The sequence below is a fragment of the Hippopotamus amphibius genome, chromosome 5, assembly GCF_030028045.1.
Source record: "Hippopotamus amphibius kiboko isolate mHipAmp2 chromosome 5, mHipAmp2.hap2, whole genome shotgun sequence".
NCBI classification, from domain to species: Eukaryota; Metazoa; Chordata; class Mammalia; order Artiodactyla; family Hippopotamidae; genus Hippopotamus; species Hippopotamus amphibius.
Window position 1 is genome coordinate 102,860,403 of NC_080190.1, and position 18,967 is coordinate 102,879,369.

Here is an 18,967-nt window from a genome sequence, read left to right on the forward strand (position 1 = left end):
ATAAGTAATTGAAGAAGGTTAAAATAGGGTGAAACAGAACAAGAAGAGTGAGTGTTAAAGACACATTTTACTTTAAGAAGGAGTGTTAAGAAAAGGAAGAGCTGCACATGTGAATTTTCAAGTGGGGAAGGGGTTGAGGACAAGGTCAAACACTGAGAAATGGGGAGACCTGAAACAAGACAAAAAAAAAAATCATACCAACAATGACAGTGGTAATTGTCGAGATGGGAATGTAAAAAGAGGATAAAGCAATATTGTCACCAACCAGAGTATGGTTCAACACAAGAAAATCTACTAAAGCAACATTTAATTTAATAGGTTAAAAAAGGAAAATCATGTACCAATCTCAATAAAAGGAAAAATACTGGAAAATATCTATGGAATAAAAATATGCTTGGGAAAAAAAAGTTAAACCCCTGAACTTGATAAAGAATATCTATCAAAAATTAAAAAGTAAACACAATACTTAATGGAGGAATTTTAAAGTATTCCCATAAAATTAGGAAAAAAATAAAGAATCATCTGTCTAAACTTCTACTAATATTAAAACTAGTAAAGAAGAGAGTAAACTGTATTTGTAAAGTCTGAGGACTAAGGAAACTGCTGCAAAGATGCAGCTGTTACCCTAGGTGTAATAGAAATCTACAACATCAATAACATGCCTTTATATCAGAAATAACTGATTTGAAAGAATAAGTGGGGAGGAAAAAACACCCTTTTACAATAGCAACAAAACCATAAGGTACCCAGAAACGTCCAACAAAAAGAGGTGTGAGCTATCCTTTGGAAATTCACAAAATATTGCTGAGGAACTTCAGCAAACCAGAAAAAGAAGGGTATGACAATGTTTGTTTCTGGGTGGAGGATACTCATTCCTGTAAAAATGCCCTTTGCCGCTGAATTTAACTATAAATTTACATCAATTTCAATCAAAATAGTTTGGGGGAGAACGGACACATGTATATGTATTGCTGAGTTGCTTTGCTGTGCACCTGAAACCATCACAATATTGTTAATAGTCTATACTCCAATATAAAATTAAAAGTGTAATAACAAATAAAATTTTAAAAAAAGAAAAAAAAATCTTAAAGTTTCTCATAGAATTAGAGAAACTGACCCTAAAATTTATAAAAGAGTCAACTGCCAAGAAGACACTTTTTTTCAACACTGAAGAAAAGAATAAAGTTAAGGCTCATTCCCTACCAGATACCAAGATTAATTTGAAATCTGTGGCAATAAATAAGTGAACATGGTGTATTGAGTTATATAGGGATGGACAAATAGAACACTGGAATAGGTTGGAATCCACAGGTATATTAGATGGATGCTAGATAGACAGATAGATAGATATAGATAGATACTTAGGGAGAGAAATACTGTTTGAAAATGGTGGTATTACAATTCAATGTGGAGAGAAACACCTTTTTAATAAAGGGCGCCTTAACAAGACGTTATCTACATGGAAAATGGTAAAATTAGATCCTGACTACACTTTATATGGGTACACACACAACAAATCATTGTGGATTAAAGACTTAGGTATAAATAGTAAAGCTTTAAAATTAGATAAGATATTATAGGAGAATGTGACTTTAGTGAAGAAAGATTCTTAAACACTCCTGTTGAGAGTAGAGGGGGCAGGCTCAGGGCTGTGCATTGGGCCTTCTCTTTCTTTTCGGTGATTTTCCTTTACCACCTGATGGGAATTTTCCTGGGTTCTCTGTTCCTGATTGAATCTTGTTCTGCTGTATTATGACTGTTAGAATTGGGGGGGGGTGGGGGCATTTTCGTTTGTTTGCTTTGCTGATTTGGCCTCACCTTCACTCAGTGGCCTTGATGGACCTTCTAAAATCAACCATGTCCTCCACCAGCTCCTGCCAAAGCTGCCCAGCCCTCAGCTTCTGTAGGGGGACACCTCACGCTCAGTCACAGGGTCCTTGATACAAACATACTGCTGCTCAATACATACATCATGCCTCCCACCACAAAGCAGGTAGAAACTTCTGCAACTTGCCAGGCTACTCTGGGATGGCTACTTTTTGACCCTCTCTTCTCTTAAGCATTTTGTGAGACCACTTTCCTACTCTGCTTGGGCCCCTACCATTGATGCTGGTCTATCCTTGGCAGCTGCAGTCTTCTCCCAAGTTTACGACTGGAGACCCAAGCACCGGCTGCCTTTGGCTTTCCCTTAATCCCTCTCGACTTCTAGGATTTTAAACAGGAAGTACATGCACTTGGCTGCTTGCTTCTTTTTTAGCTGCACTCTAATAGAGCAAAAGGAACAAGCTTTCCTATGTTTCTTCTCATTGGTCTAAATTTATCTTATATCATCTGGTCCTCATTCTTAGAAGCAGGATGCCTCATGGCCCCATGAAGTCAGGTGTAAAGATTATCTTCTCCATAACATGAAAATAACTCTCCAGTGAAGGTCCACCGGGGTGGGGGGGGGGTTCTTGAGGTAGACCTATGGGCAACCAGGGACTAGAGATTATCAAGAAAGAAAATACATTGGTTTATATCTCAGAAATATTATGCTTCTTAAGTATATTTTAAGAAAGAAATTGCAGGGCTCCAAACAGATTGGATGTGAGGAGGGAGGAAGTCTATGAAATAGACATCATTTGTCCCATTTTGCAGATACATAAACAAAGCTTTAGAGGAATTAAGTAACCTGAACAACATCAAACCAAGCAAAGCCTGAATTCTAACCAAAGTGCATATTCTTTCTACAGTAATAAATTATTTGGGACTTCCCTGGCAGTCCAGTGGCTAAGACTCTGTGCTCCCAATGCAGGGGGCACAGGTTTGATCCCTGGCTGGGGAACTAACATCCCACATGCTGCAAGGTGTGCCTCCCACAAACAAAAACAAAAACAAAAACAGAAATAAACAAATAAGTAAATAAATGTTTTATTACAAATAAAATAAATTATCTATAGACATATAGACAACCAGCATTAAGTTTATTATCATCTGATGGAGTAATGGATAAAACACAATCCACTAAACACGCTGTGAAATCAGGTCATTCATGAAAATTCTCATTGTAAACCTTCTAGCATTAATCAACCACTATTAAAGCAAATTAAAGGCATATTTTCATACATCTTGAAGGAGAGTACAGTCTAGATGAAAATCTTTTAATTTATAAGCTGGCACCTGTGGAAAATTTTTAAATTGTCATTAAATTTATTTCAAGTTGTAGTCATTACTAAAGCTGATATCAGGAATATATATCTAAATACACTGTCAGAGTAATATGAATGCTAGGAAGTATTCCTCTTTTATGGACAAGTACACGTATGCATGCAGTAACAGCTCTTGACCTCACTGTATGTGAGGGAAAGTTGTACAATCAGTCAAAGTGACATAAAGCACTGCTTTTAAACCAGTGAAAAACACTTCAGTCCTAATTTGATCACCTCTCTCACCACTGTTATTATTGATAATTATTACAATTAAATCATTAACTAATCCATCGGAGGATTACAAAAATTAAGTATTTTCCCAATGCCTCCTTCAGTGAGATTTCCCACGGAGACAATCAGAATTTTGTTTCTTTTATAATGTAGTGTTCACATGTAAATTTCCATATTCCAGACTGAAGCTTGATCTAAATGAGAAGCTGATATGGGACATATCCACAGAACATGGAGCTGAGTCTGAGAAAACAGGCAGCAATCAACAGCAGAACAGGTACCGAGAGAACAGGCAGCTTTCAAGGGCAAAACTGAATTTGAAATCCAAGTTCATAGACCACCAGCTGTTTAATGTATAGGGGCAAATAACAGAAATCCAGACCTAGAACACCTGATCTGTGGCATGTGGTGAGCATTCAATAAATAGTTTCCTATTTTCATTCTATGAGTTTACCTGAAGCAATAAACTATGATCTCAAATTATCATATACCATATTACAGCAAACTCAAAGCAGGGTAAGGGGCTTTATTTTTTTCTGGCGAGTGGTGAAAAGAGCCAAATGAAGTGTCTCAAGGACAGAAGTTATCATCTCAACATGGCATGTCAGTTAGATCTTGTGGGAACCACACGATAATCATAATTCTAGACTTTGCTCTGTATTCTAAAAAGCTATTGTTTATGAGTGATGCATTTTGCCCATTTTATAAATAAATAACTCAGCCACAACCATAGTGAGATTTTATGAAGGCCAATTCTCCACTCTCCCAAACTCTTCTATTGCTCTTAGAAGGATGCTGGTGTCTAAGCAATTAAATTTTTTTTTTTTTTTGGTTATCTTTGGGTAGGAAGATTATAGGTTTTTGCGTGGAGGAGGTTTAAGCTCTTTATTGGAGTATAAATGCTTTACACGGTTGTGCCAGTTTCTGCTACACCACAAAGTGAATCAGCAGTATTTATACATATATCCTCATATCCCCTCCCTCCCATGATTCCCTCCCACCCTCCCAATCCCACTCCTCTAAGTCATCACCAATCATCGAGTTGATCTCCCTGCATTATGCAGCAGCTTCCCACTAGCTATCTATTTTACATTTGGTAGTGAATATACGTCAATGCTACTCTCTCACTTCGTCCCAGCTTCCCCTTGGCTCCCCACCCCGTGTCTTCAAGTCTGTTCTCTACATCTTGCCCTGTCACTGGGTTCATCAGTACCATTTTTTCAGATTCCATATATATGAGTTAGCATATGGTATTTGTTCCTCTCTTTCTGGCTTACTTCACTCTGTATGACAGACTCTAGGTTGGTAGGAATGTAAATTCGTACAGCTACCATGGAAAACAGTATGGAGGTTCCTTAAAAAACTAAAAATAGAACTACCATATGACCTAGCAATCCCACTACTGGGCATATACCCTGAGAAAACCATATGCAATTGAATTTTAAATATACATATATTATATCTTCCTAGATTTCTACAAAGGCATGAAATATTATCATTCTGTTGAAGGTGAAACTATTATGTAAAATCTATTTTTAACTATACTTGTTTAAGGATAATTAAGAACAACATACAGTTCATCTCTCCAAGCAAGAAATTCTCAAAGTAATGTGCTCCAGAAAGACACTACTGCATTAAACATTACTTCAAAAGCGGACACCATCATTCAGTCAATAATCTTATTGTTTTGTTAAATTCTTTAAATAAATCATGGGAAAATATTCACTCACCATTCTCACATTTTATTATTTCTTCCTCAAGAGGGTGTACACTGACAACCTGTTTTAGTCCACCAGTTGTAAGATTAGAAAATGAAAATCTCTAGTCTTTTTTGAAGCCCTAATGGATGGCAGTCACATTGTTTAATCAGCCAGGATTCTGGTACATTGACCACTACAGAGTAGCGGATATGTTTTGGCCAAAAATATCACATTTCACTCTTACGTATATTTTCAGTCCTTTGTTGAATGACATTATGAATTATTTATATCTACTTCAGCAAATTAAGTTAAATGTTCATTACTGTTTATTACAATATTTATTAGCAAATTGATTCAAAATCATTAGAAATGAAAGTCTTTAGTAAAGCACATGGCATGTATTTGCATACCACCGTTGCACCATTAACACCCCTGACTGTGCTCGGTTTTCACTAAAATGCGATCAAGTAATTCTCTCTATAAGCTTCCTGTGACCGGCTTTAGTGTGTTCTATATAACAGCTTTAGGTCTTTGAATCTGTGAGGCTCAAACTTCCACTGAATTATGCATAAAATGCCTACTTCACTCTTTCATTCAAGAGGTATTTGTCAAATATCACTATGTACTTTCTTCCAGACCGCAAGCAGTAAATTTATGGTAAGTTATAATTCTAAACTTTAAGAAGCTCACAATAATAAAGAATCATATGGCTGAGATCTGGCTCACAGTGGAAACTGGGACAATTTGTATCCAGTACAGTATTTGGCTAGTGTATGTGGGTTGCAGTCAAGATTCTGGATGACAAAAAATAGAAAATGACCCTATATATCTTGAGGCGAAAATAACCTTAATGGAGAGATGATGGGTGGCTCAGAGAATCAATGGATGTGAGGGTGATTGAGGCCTGAAAATGTTCAGAACAGAAGCCTGGTGGTTAGAACCACACCCAAGATGACCTCACAAAGACTATGTTTTTACTTATTTATTTTTATTAATTTTATTGGAGTATGGTTGCTTTACAACGTTGTGTTAACCTCTACTGCACAACAAAATGAATTAGCCATACACATACAGATATTCCCTCCCTTTTGGACTTCCCTCCCATTTAGGTTACCACAATGCATTAAGTAGAGTTCCCTGTGCTATACAGTATGTTCCCATCAGTTGTCTATTTTATACATACTATCAGTAGTGTATATGTGTCAATCCCAGTCTCCCAATTCCTTCCACCCCACCCCTTTCACCCTTTGGTATCCATATATTTTTTTCTCTACATCTGTGTCTCTACTTCTGCTCTGCAAATAAGATCATTTATGCCATTTTCCTAGATTCCACATATATGCATTAATAGACAATATTCATTCTTCTCTTTCTGACTTACTTCACTCTGTATGACAGTCTCTAGGTCCATCCACATTTCTGCAAATGATCCAATTCCATTCCTTTTTATGGCTGAGTAATATTCCATTGTATATATGTACCACATCTTCTTTATCCATTCCTCTGGTGATGGACATTTAGGTTGTTTCCATGTACTGGCTATTGTAAATAGTGCTACAATGAAATTGGGGTGCATGTGTCTTTTTGCATTATGGTGTTCTCTGGGTATATGCCCAGTAGTGGGATTGCTGGGTCATATGATAGTTCTATTTTTAGTTTTTTGGGGAACCTCCATACTGTTTTCCATAGTGGCTGTATCGATTTACATTCCCACCAACAGTACATGAGGGTTCCCTCTTCTCCACACGCTCTCCAGCATTTACTGTTTGTAGATTTTTTGATGATGGCCATTCTGACCAGTGTGAGGTGACACCACATTATAGTGTTGATTTGTATTTCTCTAATAATTGGTGATGTTGAACATCTTTTCACGTGTTTGTTGGCCATCTGTATGTCTTCTTTGGAGAAATGCCTATTTAGCTCTTCCATTTTTTGACTGGGTTGTTTGCTTTTTTTGATATGGATCTGCTACAGATTCAGTGCGATCCCCATCAAATTACCAATGGCATTTTTCACAGAACTAGAACAAAAAATTTTTCAACATGTATGGAAATACAAAAGACTCCAAATAGCCAAATAAATCTGGAGGAAGAAAAACAGAGCTGAAGGAATCAGCCTCCCTGACTTCAGACTATACTGCAAAGCTACAGTAATCAAAACAGTATAGTACTAGCACAAAAACAGAAATATAGGTCAATGGAACAGGATAGAAAGTCCAGTGATAAAGACACACACCTGTAGTCACCTAATCTATGACAAAGGAGGCAAAAATATGCAATGGAGAAAGACAGCCTCTTCAATAAGTAGTGCTGGGAAAACTGGACAGCTACATGTAAAAGAATGAAATTAGAATATTCCCTAACACCATACAAGAAAATAAACTCAAAATGGAGTAAAGACCTAAATGTAAGGCCAGACACTATAAAACTCTTAGAGGAAAACATAAGCAGAACACTCTTTCACATAAGTCACAGCAACATCTCTTTTGACCCACCTCCTAGAATAATGAAAGTTAAAACAAAAATAAACAAATGGGACCTAATTAAACTTAAAATCTTTTGCACAGCAAAGGAAACCATAAAGAGGACGAAAAGACAACCCTTAGAATGGGAGGAGATATTTGCAAATGAAGCAACTGACAAAGGATTAATCACCAAAATATGCAAGACTATGTTTTTAAACAGCTCCTAGCCTCTTTGCTCCCACCTCCACTACCCTACACAGGCTGCTGTTGCTGCTGCCACTTGCAGAATAGATTTTAAACTATTCCTGTTTCTTAACGGTACATACAGACTAAATATACACCAGGAGGATGCTTATGATTGGCTGAGTGTAGCCTAATGTCTGCCCCTCATCTGCCAGGTTTCTCAGAAGGCTAGTACCTGGTCTTCCTTTTTCCCTCGTGGTAGATAACAGTCAGGGATGTTCACAAAAATGTGCCCAGGGACTTTTATTTGATGTTGTGGATCTGTAAAGGAATACTGGACTTCCTCCATTAACAATCAAGAGGTATGATGTCTCCACTGTTATTCCTCTTCCTCTATATCTTGAAATCTCTAGTATCATTTATATAGAAATTATTTCAGTTGCTGCCAAGCACTTTAAATACTTTGGGTTTTTTTTTTTCTTTTTGTTTTTTATGTTTTTAAAATTCATATAGAAGACTTAATACTCTGGCCAGGCTATTCTATTGCTAATCAGAGCTGTTAAGTGTCTTATAAGCTGGTTGCATGCAGTGTCATTGCCATCTTCCACAATGCTGAATTCTCACTGTGTTTCCTGAATTCATCCAAATTAAAATTTACTAACTTTATTTTTTTTTTCAAGAATGCTGTCCATTAAGATAGACATCTTTAAAGGGTTTACTTTTACGAACACTTCTCCAAATGGCTGATGAATCTAAACTTTTTCTCGTCTCTAGCGATGTTTTTGTATCCAAAATATGTTTATGGATGGTCTCCCGTTCCTCTTGTTTCAGAGTGCTTTTAGCACAGCTTCTGCCTGAAGAAGCATCCTTCTGTAAGCCTTGCTTTCCCTCTTGTAGGCTGGCAGAGGACAGTAGAGCAGCCAACACAAAACTACTGTTTGTGCATGGCAAAAGACAGTGGTGATTCTATAGCATCCTGAGCATTTCACAGCCATGAAGTAGGAACCAGGGCTCTGCACCAGGCACCTCTTCTTGTGTTTCCTCTTCTCTCTTGGAGAGGAATGAAGTCTCAATCCTTTGCAGGAGGCATATTTTCGTGGGGAGGTCATCATACCAGAAAGTCTAATGATTTTTATTATTAGTGTTTCAGAATGTAGCCTCCTAAGGACTTTGGATTTTAGTGCCTAGTAAGTTCACTTAAATAAGATGTCAAAAGTTTCCTCTCTCTCCCTCTCTCTCTCTATATATATATATATGATTACTATAAATTTGTTTTCCATTTTTCTTGAATTTGAGCTCCAGAGGTCTTACATTGCTCTCTTTTCTCTACAGTCATATAGAAATATAATAAGGAAGCAATAAGTTATGAACCATTTTGTTGTTTTTTGTTTGTTCCTTTGTTGGAAAGAAAGAGTGAGGGATATTAAATGCCACTAAATGTCAGTAAATATTTCCACTAAAAATCTCTAAACATCTCTGTCCTAGGATATTGTCCACAAATATGTCTCATGGTGAAGAAAAAAATAGTGTCAATGCCTGTTACCACAATTTTTTTTAATCAGATAATATTAAATACATTTATGTGGTTAGCTCAGCTCATGGCACATAGTAAACTGGATAAATGGGAATTGAAGAGGTTTCCTTCAACAGGGGAACAGAAGACAGTAGAAACAGAGATTCTGGGAGACTTTTAAGAAACTAAACATAATGCAAAATCCGTGGGCTTCTGTGAGGAGGCATGAAAGAAATGGATTATGAGGAAAGGGAGTAGCACAACTAATCCCTATTATCAACATCAGAGACCAGGGTGTGTTTGCCTAATAATTTAATCTTTCAGTACTAGCGCTCTTTGAGGATTTTTTACCTAGAAATAATAATAATGATCTCATTAGTAAGACTCTTTTTTTTCTCTCCTTTCTCTGAAACAAGGCATTTCTGCAAACTCTGATAATCTGAGGTTTTGTTTTATAACCTTTGATAATCTGATAACCTACCGACCACAGAGCAACCCTCACCCCTTAATTCCCATGAACTGAATAAAAAGTACTGCCCTCATCCTGCTGCCAGGCTTCTGCAAGTTTGCTCCTTCACTGTCGACAATATTTCTGACCACTTACCCATCTGTAGTTTGTGTAATTATTCAAGTTCTAATACATGGAGCTAACCACCCACATCTAGCAGCACTGAAGATTCTATACTGATAATCACTTGTAGCACAGCTACTGTTTTGAAGCTTGGAATTTTTGTTGGTTTCCTTTGTTCCCACTTCTGTCCCATACGACTCTAAAACACTAATTTTACTGAACAAATCACATGGTTCCCCATTTACACATTTCATGGTAGATATACACTGAAAGACAAAACACCACTTTATACATGTGTGGGTGTGAGTGGGGAGGGCAGGGGACGGGGTGCATGTAGAACTTCCCATATTATTCTAGCTACTCTGAAAACACTTTTCATTTATATGAAAATAATAACTTATTCTTGACAATCTAATTATTTCAGCAGTAGATTCAGAAGATTAGGTAACTCATCTTAGTCTTACTTACCCAAATTTTTACACATAACCAAGTTAAATCAGATTAAGTAGTATCTCAGCTATACACAGTGAAACTGAATACTCATTGTCTTTTAAAACTTAATTCTTCAATGCCCACTGGGAGAAACACTGAGTCATTCCTCCTAGCAAAAGAATATAAACACATACACTTAGAAAGAAAATGAAGGCAGAGACCAATATTATTCAAAACTTGCAGGGTTTTGTAAAGCATCACTGCTGGAATTTTTTGTGTCCCATTGCTGTTAATGAAATTTGAAATTGATGGAATTAGAATGAAGAAAGGACAAATAAGACCCCCTGCTGAAAACCTAGCTTGTGTTGAATGTTCAGTATCTGAGTGTCTCTAGTCCTTCTGTTTTGAAACTGTGCCACCAAAATGATGTTCTATTTTAATCCATTATATTAATTGATTGAATGCTTAAATAGTTTTCTTTGGGAAGAAGAGGATTCATTACAATTTTTAATGGTTTGCTATAGGCTAATGTATTTTAATAGAAGAGCACTTTCCCATAACTACTTAAACTAAAGCATTCTGTGAGATATTAATATTTTCTATTCACCACTATCATTTGTTTTCCTTGTTTTTTTAGAATATGAAACTCAGCTAGCTGATTTTCGGTGTTAAAAGGTTCAAAATGAGTATACTCCTGATTTAAGAAAACCTAAAGTAACATGCTTGAGTGAAAGTAAAACTAGTGATTAAGGAAGAAAGAAATTCTCCTGGAAATGTTTCCACAACCTACTCCCCCGCTGCCCTTTCCCAGTTCCCTTCAACTATCATTTACGTCTTGATCAGAAGATTCAGGAAATGACTGAACTGGACAGAAAGGTGTCTTCACAGTCAGAGAGGAGAAACGGTATGCAGAACCCAGAAATCCCATCACAAGCCTTTCCTGACAGAAGGTTGGCACACATTGCCCTGCAGAGGCTGCTCTCAGACCATCTCTTTTCCTTTGACCTCCATCAATTAATTATTTTCCAAGAAAAAAAGTTTGTCATCACAATTGTTAAGTTTGATACTAGTTTTCCAGTCTAAGTTTTATTGGATTCCAAAAGGACAGTGTAGATGCTGCTCAGTGAATAACCTGTGCTCTGCCCTCCTTTTATCAGCACCAGGGCCCTCCTTTGGGTCTGGAGAGTCACTGCCTCTTTCTGGACAACAGGCTGTGCACAGACATGGTGTGTGTCACTTCTGATACAAGCATTTCAGAAAGTGCTTGATCTCCCAGTCCTCTCCTCCTCTCCACAGTGACCAGGAGGCCACCTTCCCCACATGGTATAAGTAAAAGATGGTGGAACCTCTGTCAGCCTGGCCCATGAGTGACCCTGTGAGGCAGAGCTCTCTGCAAACTGACTTAGAGATACTGTAAACAAGAAACAGACTTCTGTTGTGTTAAGCAAAGGAGATTTTAGGGTTAAGTTGCTGTCACAGCATCACCTAGGATTAACTAGTCTTGCCATGTAGGGATGGAAGTATGAATGGGCACCTGGGTTACTCTGCAGGACTCTTAAGACAAATGGAATATCAAATATCAAAGTGAACATCTGCAGCTCAACAAAGATACTTCCATTCTCAGTAGGGCTCTTTCCGATGAACATAATTGAAACCCAGCTCAAAATATTATAGGTAAATGAACCTACATTGGTTTGTTAAATCCATGGGAACCACAAAACTGTTGGAAAGGTGAGGGTTGCAAATGCAAATGCTTCAGGAACAAGACCTGGAGACTGCAGTGCTGACAGGACACTCTCTAATTCTCACCCTTTTATCTCCGTGTATGCTGCCTTCATGTTTCTCTCTGTGCGGCCAAACCATCCCCACAAGCCAAGAAACATAGCTCCTGATGGCTCTCAAACCTCTGCCACCACACAGAAAGTGACAGATGGACTCACGCTTTTTTGCAGTAAGTTAAAAATCCCAAGGAAAAATATGATTGTCATAGCTGGAGTTAAGTGTCCCCAGGTGGGCCAAGCAACTGTGTCCAGCAAGGGATGTGGTCTGTAGATACCATTAAGCTTCAATGCAAAACATCTGGCTGGAACAGAAGCAAACTCAAAAGCTGTTTCCAAAAAGAGGGGGTTTCTGGTCAGACAAAACACTCACAAACATGTTCAAAATCCATTATGCACATAGACAAAATCCAAAAATCTCTTAAAACTAAAGGTTTTGTTTTCTAATTCGTTTGATGGCAAAACTTGACTTGGACCAAACTAATTTGGCAAATGAGACACAAACTGGATGTGAGGCTACTGCAGTTTTTTTTTTTTTAAACATCAAGTTTTTATTTTCTAAGCATAATACTATGCTTCTTTTCTTTTTAATAGTATTTTGATTTTATTTAAGAGTAATACATGCATGTGGTAAAAATTCAACTGCAATGCTTATTTGAGAATAGTAAATACATTTCAATGTAGAAATACTTGAATGTAGAAATATTTGTAGAATGTTTAATTATGGGTTGCTGCCCCAATCCTTCTGGGGGCTGTTACATAAAACATGATATATGCATTATATTACTTTTCAGATTATAAATTCCAGAACATGCCTCTCAAGGTTTTAGATAAGAGACTGTGTATCAGGAATTATAATAGTACAAATATAAATATCCATAGAATAAATTATGTTACCATAATTTAAGAATACACATGTAATAGACATGGAGATCTATCTACCTATATCTATAATTCTCTTTCTGAGACAGAGAGAGCACATACCCAAATAGACACATGGACATTTGTGTTTCTTAACTTCTTGTTTCCATCTACAAATTCTTAACAGGAGAGTTAAATATCTCAAGAAACACCTCAAAACAACTTCCACATACAGTGCGAGTTGGTAACTTGTTGAAGCAAGAAGTGGTATGATGGAGTCACATAGATTGAGAAATGAAAGTGATCTTAGAAATCATCTAGGACACCCCTCATTGTCATATGAGAAAATTGTAAAGGGGAGAGGAAAAGTGACTTCCTAAGTGCAAAGAGTTGGTGATAGTGCAGTTCTACAATCTTTTTTTTTTAACTTTTAATCAATGAAACACAGCTTTTTAAAAATTCTAGTCCACTGTGGTTTGAGTTCTTACTTATTTACTTAGATACCTTAACTAAACTATGAGTAAAACGGTAGGGAAAAATTATAATAATACTGAAGTGGTCCTGGATGAAAGGTGCTATAAAAGTGTTATTTCTTATCAGAAGAAGTAAGGAAAAGCCTGTTACATCTTATAACAAAATTTGCTAAAATCAAAATATTTTGAAAAATACTTGGGTACTTCTATGCTGATTCTAACCTTTGGACTTGTTAAGGCATCTGAAAAATAGTAATTTTTTTCTTACAAATGTAAACTATACTGAAAGGTATGAAAAATTATGAAATATACAGTGGTGTATTATAGGAGGCACATTTCTTTCCAATCACTATGTAGGTGGCTTTGTTTTCAAGAGAATTTTTAAAGAGTGTTTTTCCACAATGTAGTTTGCCTCACTTTCTGTTGTAAATAACCTGAAAGACTGCTATGTTTTGTCACAGAATCTATTTCCTGCTACTCCCCAAATCTCCCATCCTTTTCACCACTCTTGTGAAAATTTGCCTTAAAAGTAATTACATCTAGCTGTTATTACCGTGTTCATGGATGTGGTGAAGAGCATTCATCATTTGCTGACTAACCCTCAAGTTACCCATCTCTGATATTACGCGTTTTCAAATAGTGTAAACAATTTCCTTACCAGTAATCTGTCATTTCACCCCCACTGGTCCACATCCTCACTGGTGGTGGTTATTGTTGTTGTTTGCACAGTGTGTTTGCATTGCCTTTCTAAGTTAACTTAAAACCTATGCTACTTTAAGGCAGGCCTTATGGATTTCCCCATTATTTTGCAGGTTTGAAAATTATCTCCAGAGAAGTCAAATTATGTGCCCTCTTAGATCATATAGCTTTTTAATGGTTTTAGTGCTCATTAGTCATTTTGATACATACAAAGTGTACTTTAACATACATACAAATCCATACTTCCAATTTTGGAGACTCTGCCTTCCCATATCTTTTGGTTAGAGGTAGGGTCAGACCTCCCACAGCAGAACCAGAAAATTCCAGTAACTTGTTCTCTCTGGCTCCAGGCATCAGAGCCTCCATATGTGACTCAGGTCACCAACAGGAAGACATCATCTGGGACTGTGAATCTGAGCAAGTGACACAAAGAATTAAGGGCAGTTAAAAACCAGCTACAGCTGCAGCTGCAGTGCAGCACCCACGTGTGGTGTCAATGTCAACAGCATCAGTGCGGTCAGTGTGGGGTCCAGTATTGGCAACAGGATTATCCCAGTCACTATTCCACTGGCGTGATTTTGCCCAGTAGCTGCTTTAGGTTCCTAAGCATTTCTATATCTGTGGTTTCCAGCATTCCATTTAATTCTTTTTTTTTAATTTTTAAATTTTTTTTTGCTTTTTTCTTTTAAAAAGTTTAATGGAGATATAATTGACATACAATAAACTGCATATATTTAACGTGTATAATTTGATCTTTTTTCTTATTAGTAATCTATTTTATACATATTAGTGTGTATACGTCAATCCCAATCTCCCAATTCATCCCACCCCCGCATTCCATTTAATTCTATGAGCTAACCACTTCTTCCAAAAAATTCCTTCCATAGTCAAAACCTATATTTGCTCTCTGTTGTTTACAACCAAAAACTCTGATTAATATAATGTCAGTATTGACTTAGCACACAGGCTCACTGATCCTTAAAGCTTCATTCTTTTTCTATCATATATACCTCACAGCTTTCATAAAATAAATTTACTCTAATTTTCTAGGCACTATCAGTGGTGCCTTCTGCTGCCAATAATTTCTTTTCAATTGTTCAATTTTTTATCCCTTTATTTATGACATAAATTGGGTTATAATTACTAACATCAATTATTTATAGAAATAGCTTATAGAGTGTAGTCAAGGTATTGACTTTTGTGGCCAACATTAGTTTTGCAACACTGTAAATCTCACCCTACAGATGAAGACTGATTTATAGGTCATTAATAAGATCTGGAAAAGAAAAACAAGTAGTGTCTAGCTGGAAATGAGAAAAACATTGGGTAAATATATGAGAGAAATATTTGTGTCTTCAACATGTAAGAAAAGACAGGTGGAACATTATGTAAAATTATAAAATGTATCAGACAGGTATATCTCAAAACTTCCAAACAGCTATGTATCTCAATAACTGACTAGAAAATAGATTACCATTAAAAGGAAGACTAGTTAATAATCAAAGGGTAAAAATCATTCATTTATTTCCTTATTCACTCATTTATTTGTTCATCAGTGAACAGTTCCAAAAGCACCAAGCCTGTGCAGGTTGTCAGCTCTGGTTTACTATCTATGAAAGTTTAATAGTGCCTCTCACTGCCAGCGGAGGTTTGTGCACTGAAATGCATGGCGGGGCAGGGGGGTGGTACATGCATTGCTTAGAAAGTTAAAAGAAATTGAAAACCATTTATTTGGAGCTGAAAATAAGATTTTCTCTAAATTTCTGTATCCCACTTTGTGCAGAGTTTTCTAAATCATACATTAATTTATCTTAAAATGTCAATTAATTTTCTGATGTAACACTCTAGCAACATTAAAAGCTTAATCTGAACAACTAGAAAAAATTGTGAACTGAAGTACTGGTGTAATATGCACTTTCCAAATAAGTATTGCTCGTAAAATTTTTAAAATGCAAAGCCATGTTTTATAAGTGAGCATTTAATGAAACAGGATTTATCATGACATACAGAATTTTTACTAACAAGTATTATTTATTTTTGTTATTTAGGATCATTTATTCTTTTAGTAACTTAATTTAATTATAACAGTAAATGACTTTATTACCAAATCACAGTCAAAGTTTTAATGTTATTAAACTCACAATATTTTATTAGTTAGGAGAAAGAATAAGCCAACATTATATATTAATACACTCCTTATTTTCTTCCAACTTATATCAATAAGTTGTAACAAAGGGCTTTTTTAGTAGGTCATATGCTACTTCATTGAAATATTAGAATATTAGACTATTTTTATTTTAGTTTCCATTAGAGGGCTTTGGCAAAGCTGTTTTATATCTGTATTGCTTACAAACATCTTTTGCTGGTCACAGTATAAGCCACAATACTCATTTCCTTCATATAAGTCACACTGGATGAACCTTATGTTCCTAGTAATAAACGTTAACCTCATATATTAAAATGGCAACCTCCACCATTTTCTCAGAAGTGATGGCCGGTGGTATGTAGAGGTCCCCAGGGAGGTGGGGCAGGTGTTAATGGCCTAGGCATTTTACTTGGTCTTTCTCCCTATCAATCTCTTTCACTCCTCTCTCTCCCTCCCCTGTCCTTCCCCAGCCCCCTCCCTTGCCTCCCATCTCCTCCACCCTGTATGAAATGCCTTAGGTTAGTTACTGCCACTCTAGTTCTAAGCACTCAGCCCCTACCATCCTCTCTGCTCTCATATCTGTGTTGTATATTTGGCCCTTGAGGGCACCTGAGTTTGAGAGTTGAGAGTTACCGTGTAACAAGACTAAATATAAATTGCAATGCAGTATGAAAGACAGAAGAAAACTTATACAAGACTCTCTTCTTGTCTTTAAGGAGCCAAGAACCCATTAATAAAAACAAACAAATACTACTATAGAATACAACACAGCGGTCCTCATCTACATTCCAAATAGATATACCCAACAGGAGGGACACATTTCCACCAGTATTAGTAACCGCTATGCTGTGATTTTTGCAGCAGTAGCAGAGTGAGTTCTTTTGCTCTAAATCAGAATATGTAATTAAAATCTCCGGGCATTGGGAGGTGAACAAACAGAAGCAGAGGTGAGCAGTTAGAAAATGCTCCCCAAGTGATTCTTGGATACCTCCCCTTATTCACCTGGCTCTACACTGCCGGACTCTTCCTCCACCTCCTCTTGAGAATCACAGATGCAGACAGGGTTAAATGAAACACACTGCAGGGAGCTAGTCTATAAGGATAATGATACCAAAGGCTTCCCTCTCTCAAGGGTGGTTTGGCAGGGTGTCAAACTAGCAAGACTGAAAACAGAATCTCCCAGAATTCCCTTTCCTGTGTGGTATTGGATTAGGTTGGCCAGATAGGAATATGCACGATGTTTGGAAAGCCACGATAAAGCATCACTCCTTGTCCTCGAGAGGATTGTGCAGGGCCCCAGGAGCTGCTGAGTTTCAGTCACTTTGAGGTTGATCTGATGGCTCATTTTTGGCACAGGAAAGCAGCCAAATTGGAAGTTCATTCAAACTCACCCTTCTCCCCATCATCTTCCAGTTCCTTGGTGTCCTGAGTGAGGTGCACCTGCAGGTTCCTGGTGAAGGCCACCAGCTTCTTCAGCAGATAACCAACAACACTGAGTGTAGGTGTAGTGACAGACAGACGTGGCTTCCGGTCTGTCCTAGTAGGTTGGGGTTTGTCCTAGTAGGTTGGAGTTTGTCCTTGTGGGTTCCAGTTTGTCCTCATGGCTCCCAGCTTGTCCTCGTTTTATCTCTGCTCTACATCCAGCTGCCCAGTTGACTTACGATGATATCATGCCTATCATTACATACACAGCAAGCAGCTTTCCACAGAACTTCCACAGAACTTCTTCATCATTAATTAGTGTTTTTTCTGATCCTCCAATCACCCCTTTTCAGATATTTTTTTCCCAGTGTTTACTTCTATTGCACAATGTTTAATCCTAATAATAAATAAACCCCTTAGTCTAAATCACTCATGTTGGTTCTGCTTCCTTATTTAAACTCTAATGCAATTTATATTATATATGTGTACATATATACACATTTCCTATATATATACATATACGTATATATATATGAAAGCCTTTTGTGGAGCCTCAATTCCTGTGAGACTGGCTAAAGTGCTACAACCCAGAGAGGAAGAACTCCCTTTAGAGAGAATAACTGGGGACACATGAAATGTTGAGATGTCTGAAACCATTAGGATCCCAATAAGAACAAATATCCAACTCATGCAATTCCTCCCAGTACTTTACTTAAAACTTGGTGACTTCCTTCTATAGCTAGTACTATGCTAATACTTTGCTACCAGTGAGTGATCCGTATCCTAAAGAAAGTTTAACTGTCTCCTGATTGCATCCTCTGCTCCAGCACTCCCTGGCATTCTGTGTCTATTCAAGAATTAGTTACTGAATGAATGAAGGAATGATGTGAATGAATGAATGCTAAAGGCACTTTCCACCCACTGAAACTTCAACATAATAATGTTCATTGATTCTCTACTGCATTATCAAGCACAGTAATTGTTTGATTTTAAATATAATAACCTGGAAGATAAGAATTATTATTGGAATTTTACAGATGAAGAAGCAGAGAGTAAGTAAGTATCTCGCTCAGAATCACACAGCCAATGTATAAGAATAAACTTGTGTTTGTCTCATCCCAAAGCAGGGGTTTGTTCTGCTACATCAGGCTGCCTATCAAAAGGACATTCTCTCTGGTGAAGCCTCACACAGACAATTTTATCTTGACTTCCTCACCCACCGATCTCCCAGGAGAGTGTTCTCCTTCCAGGGTCAGTTCTTATTTTTCTTTGTTTATTTGGTCAGCTATTCTCAAACACAGTTTTC

At 37.1% G+C, this 18,967-nt stretch overlaps 1 protein-coding gene and 1 pseudogene across 3 annotated transcripts in view; both read right to left on the minus strand.

Moving 5' to 3' along the window:
* The window catches only part of RALYL (RALY RNA binding protein like), a 726,682-nt gene that overhangs the window by 547,212 nt on the left and 160,503 nt on the right, over nucleotides 1-18,967 (minus strand). The window lies entirely within an intron of this gene.
* On the minus strand, nucleotides 8,605-8,856 carry LOC130854271 (40S ribosomal protein S27-like; annotated as a pseudogene).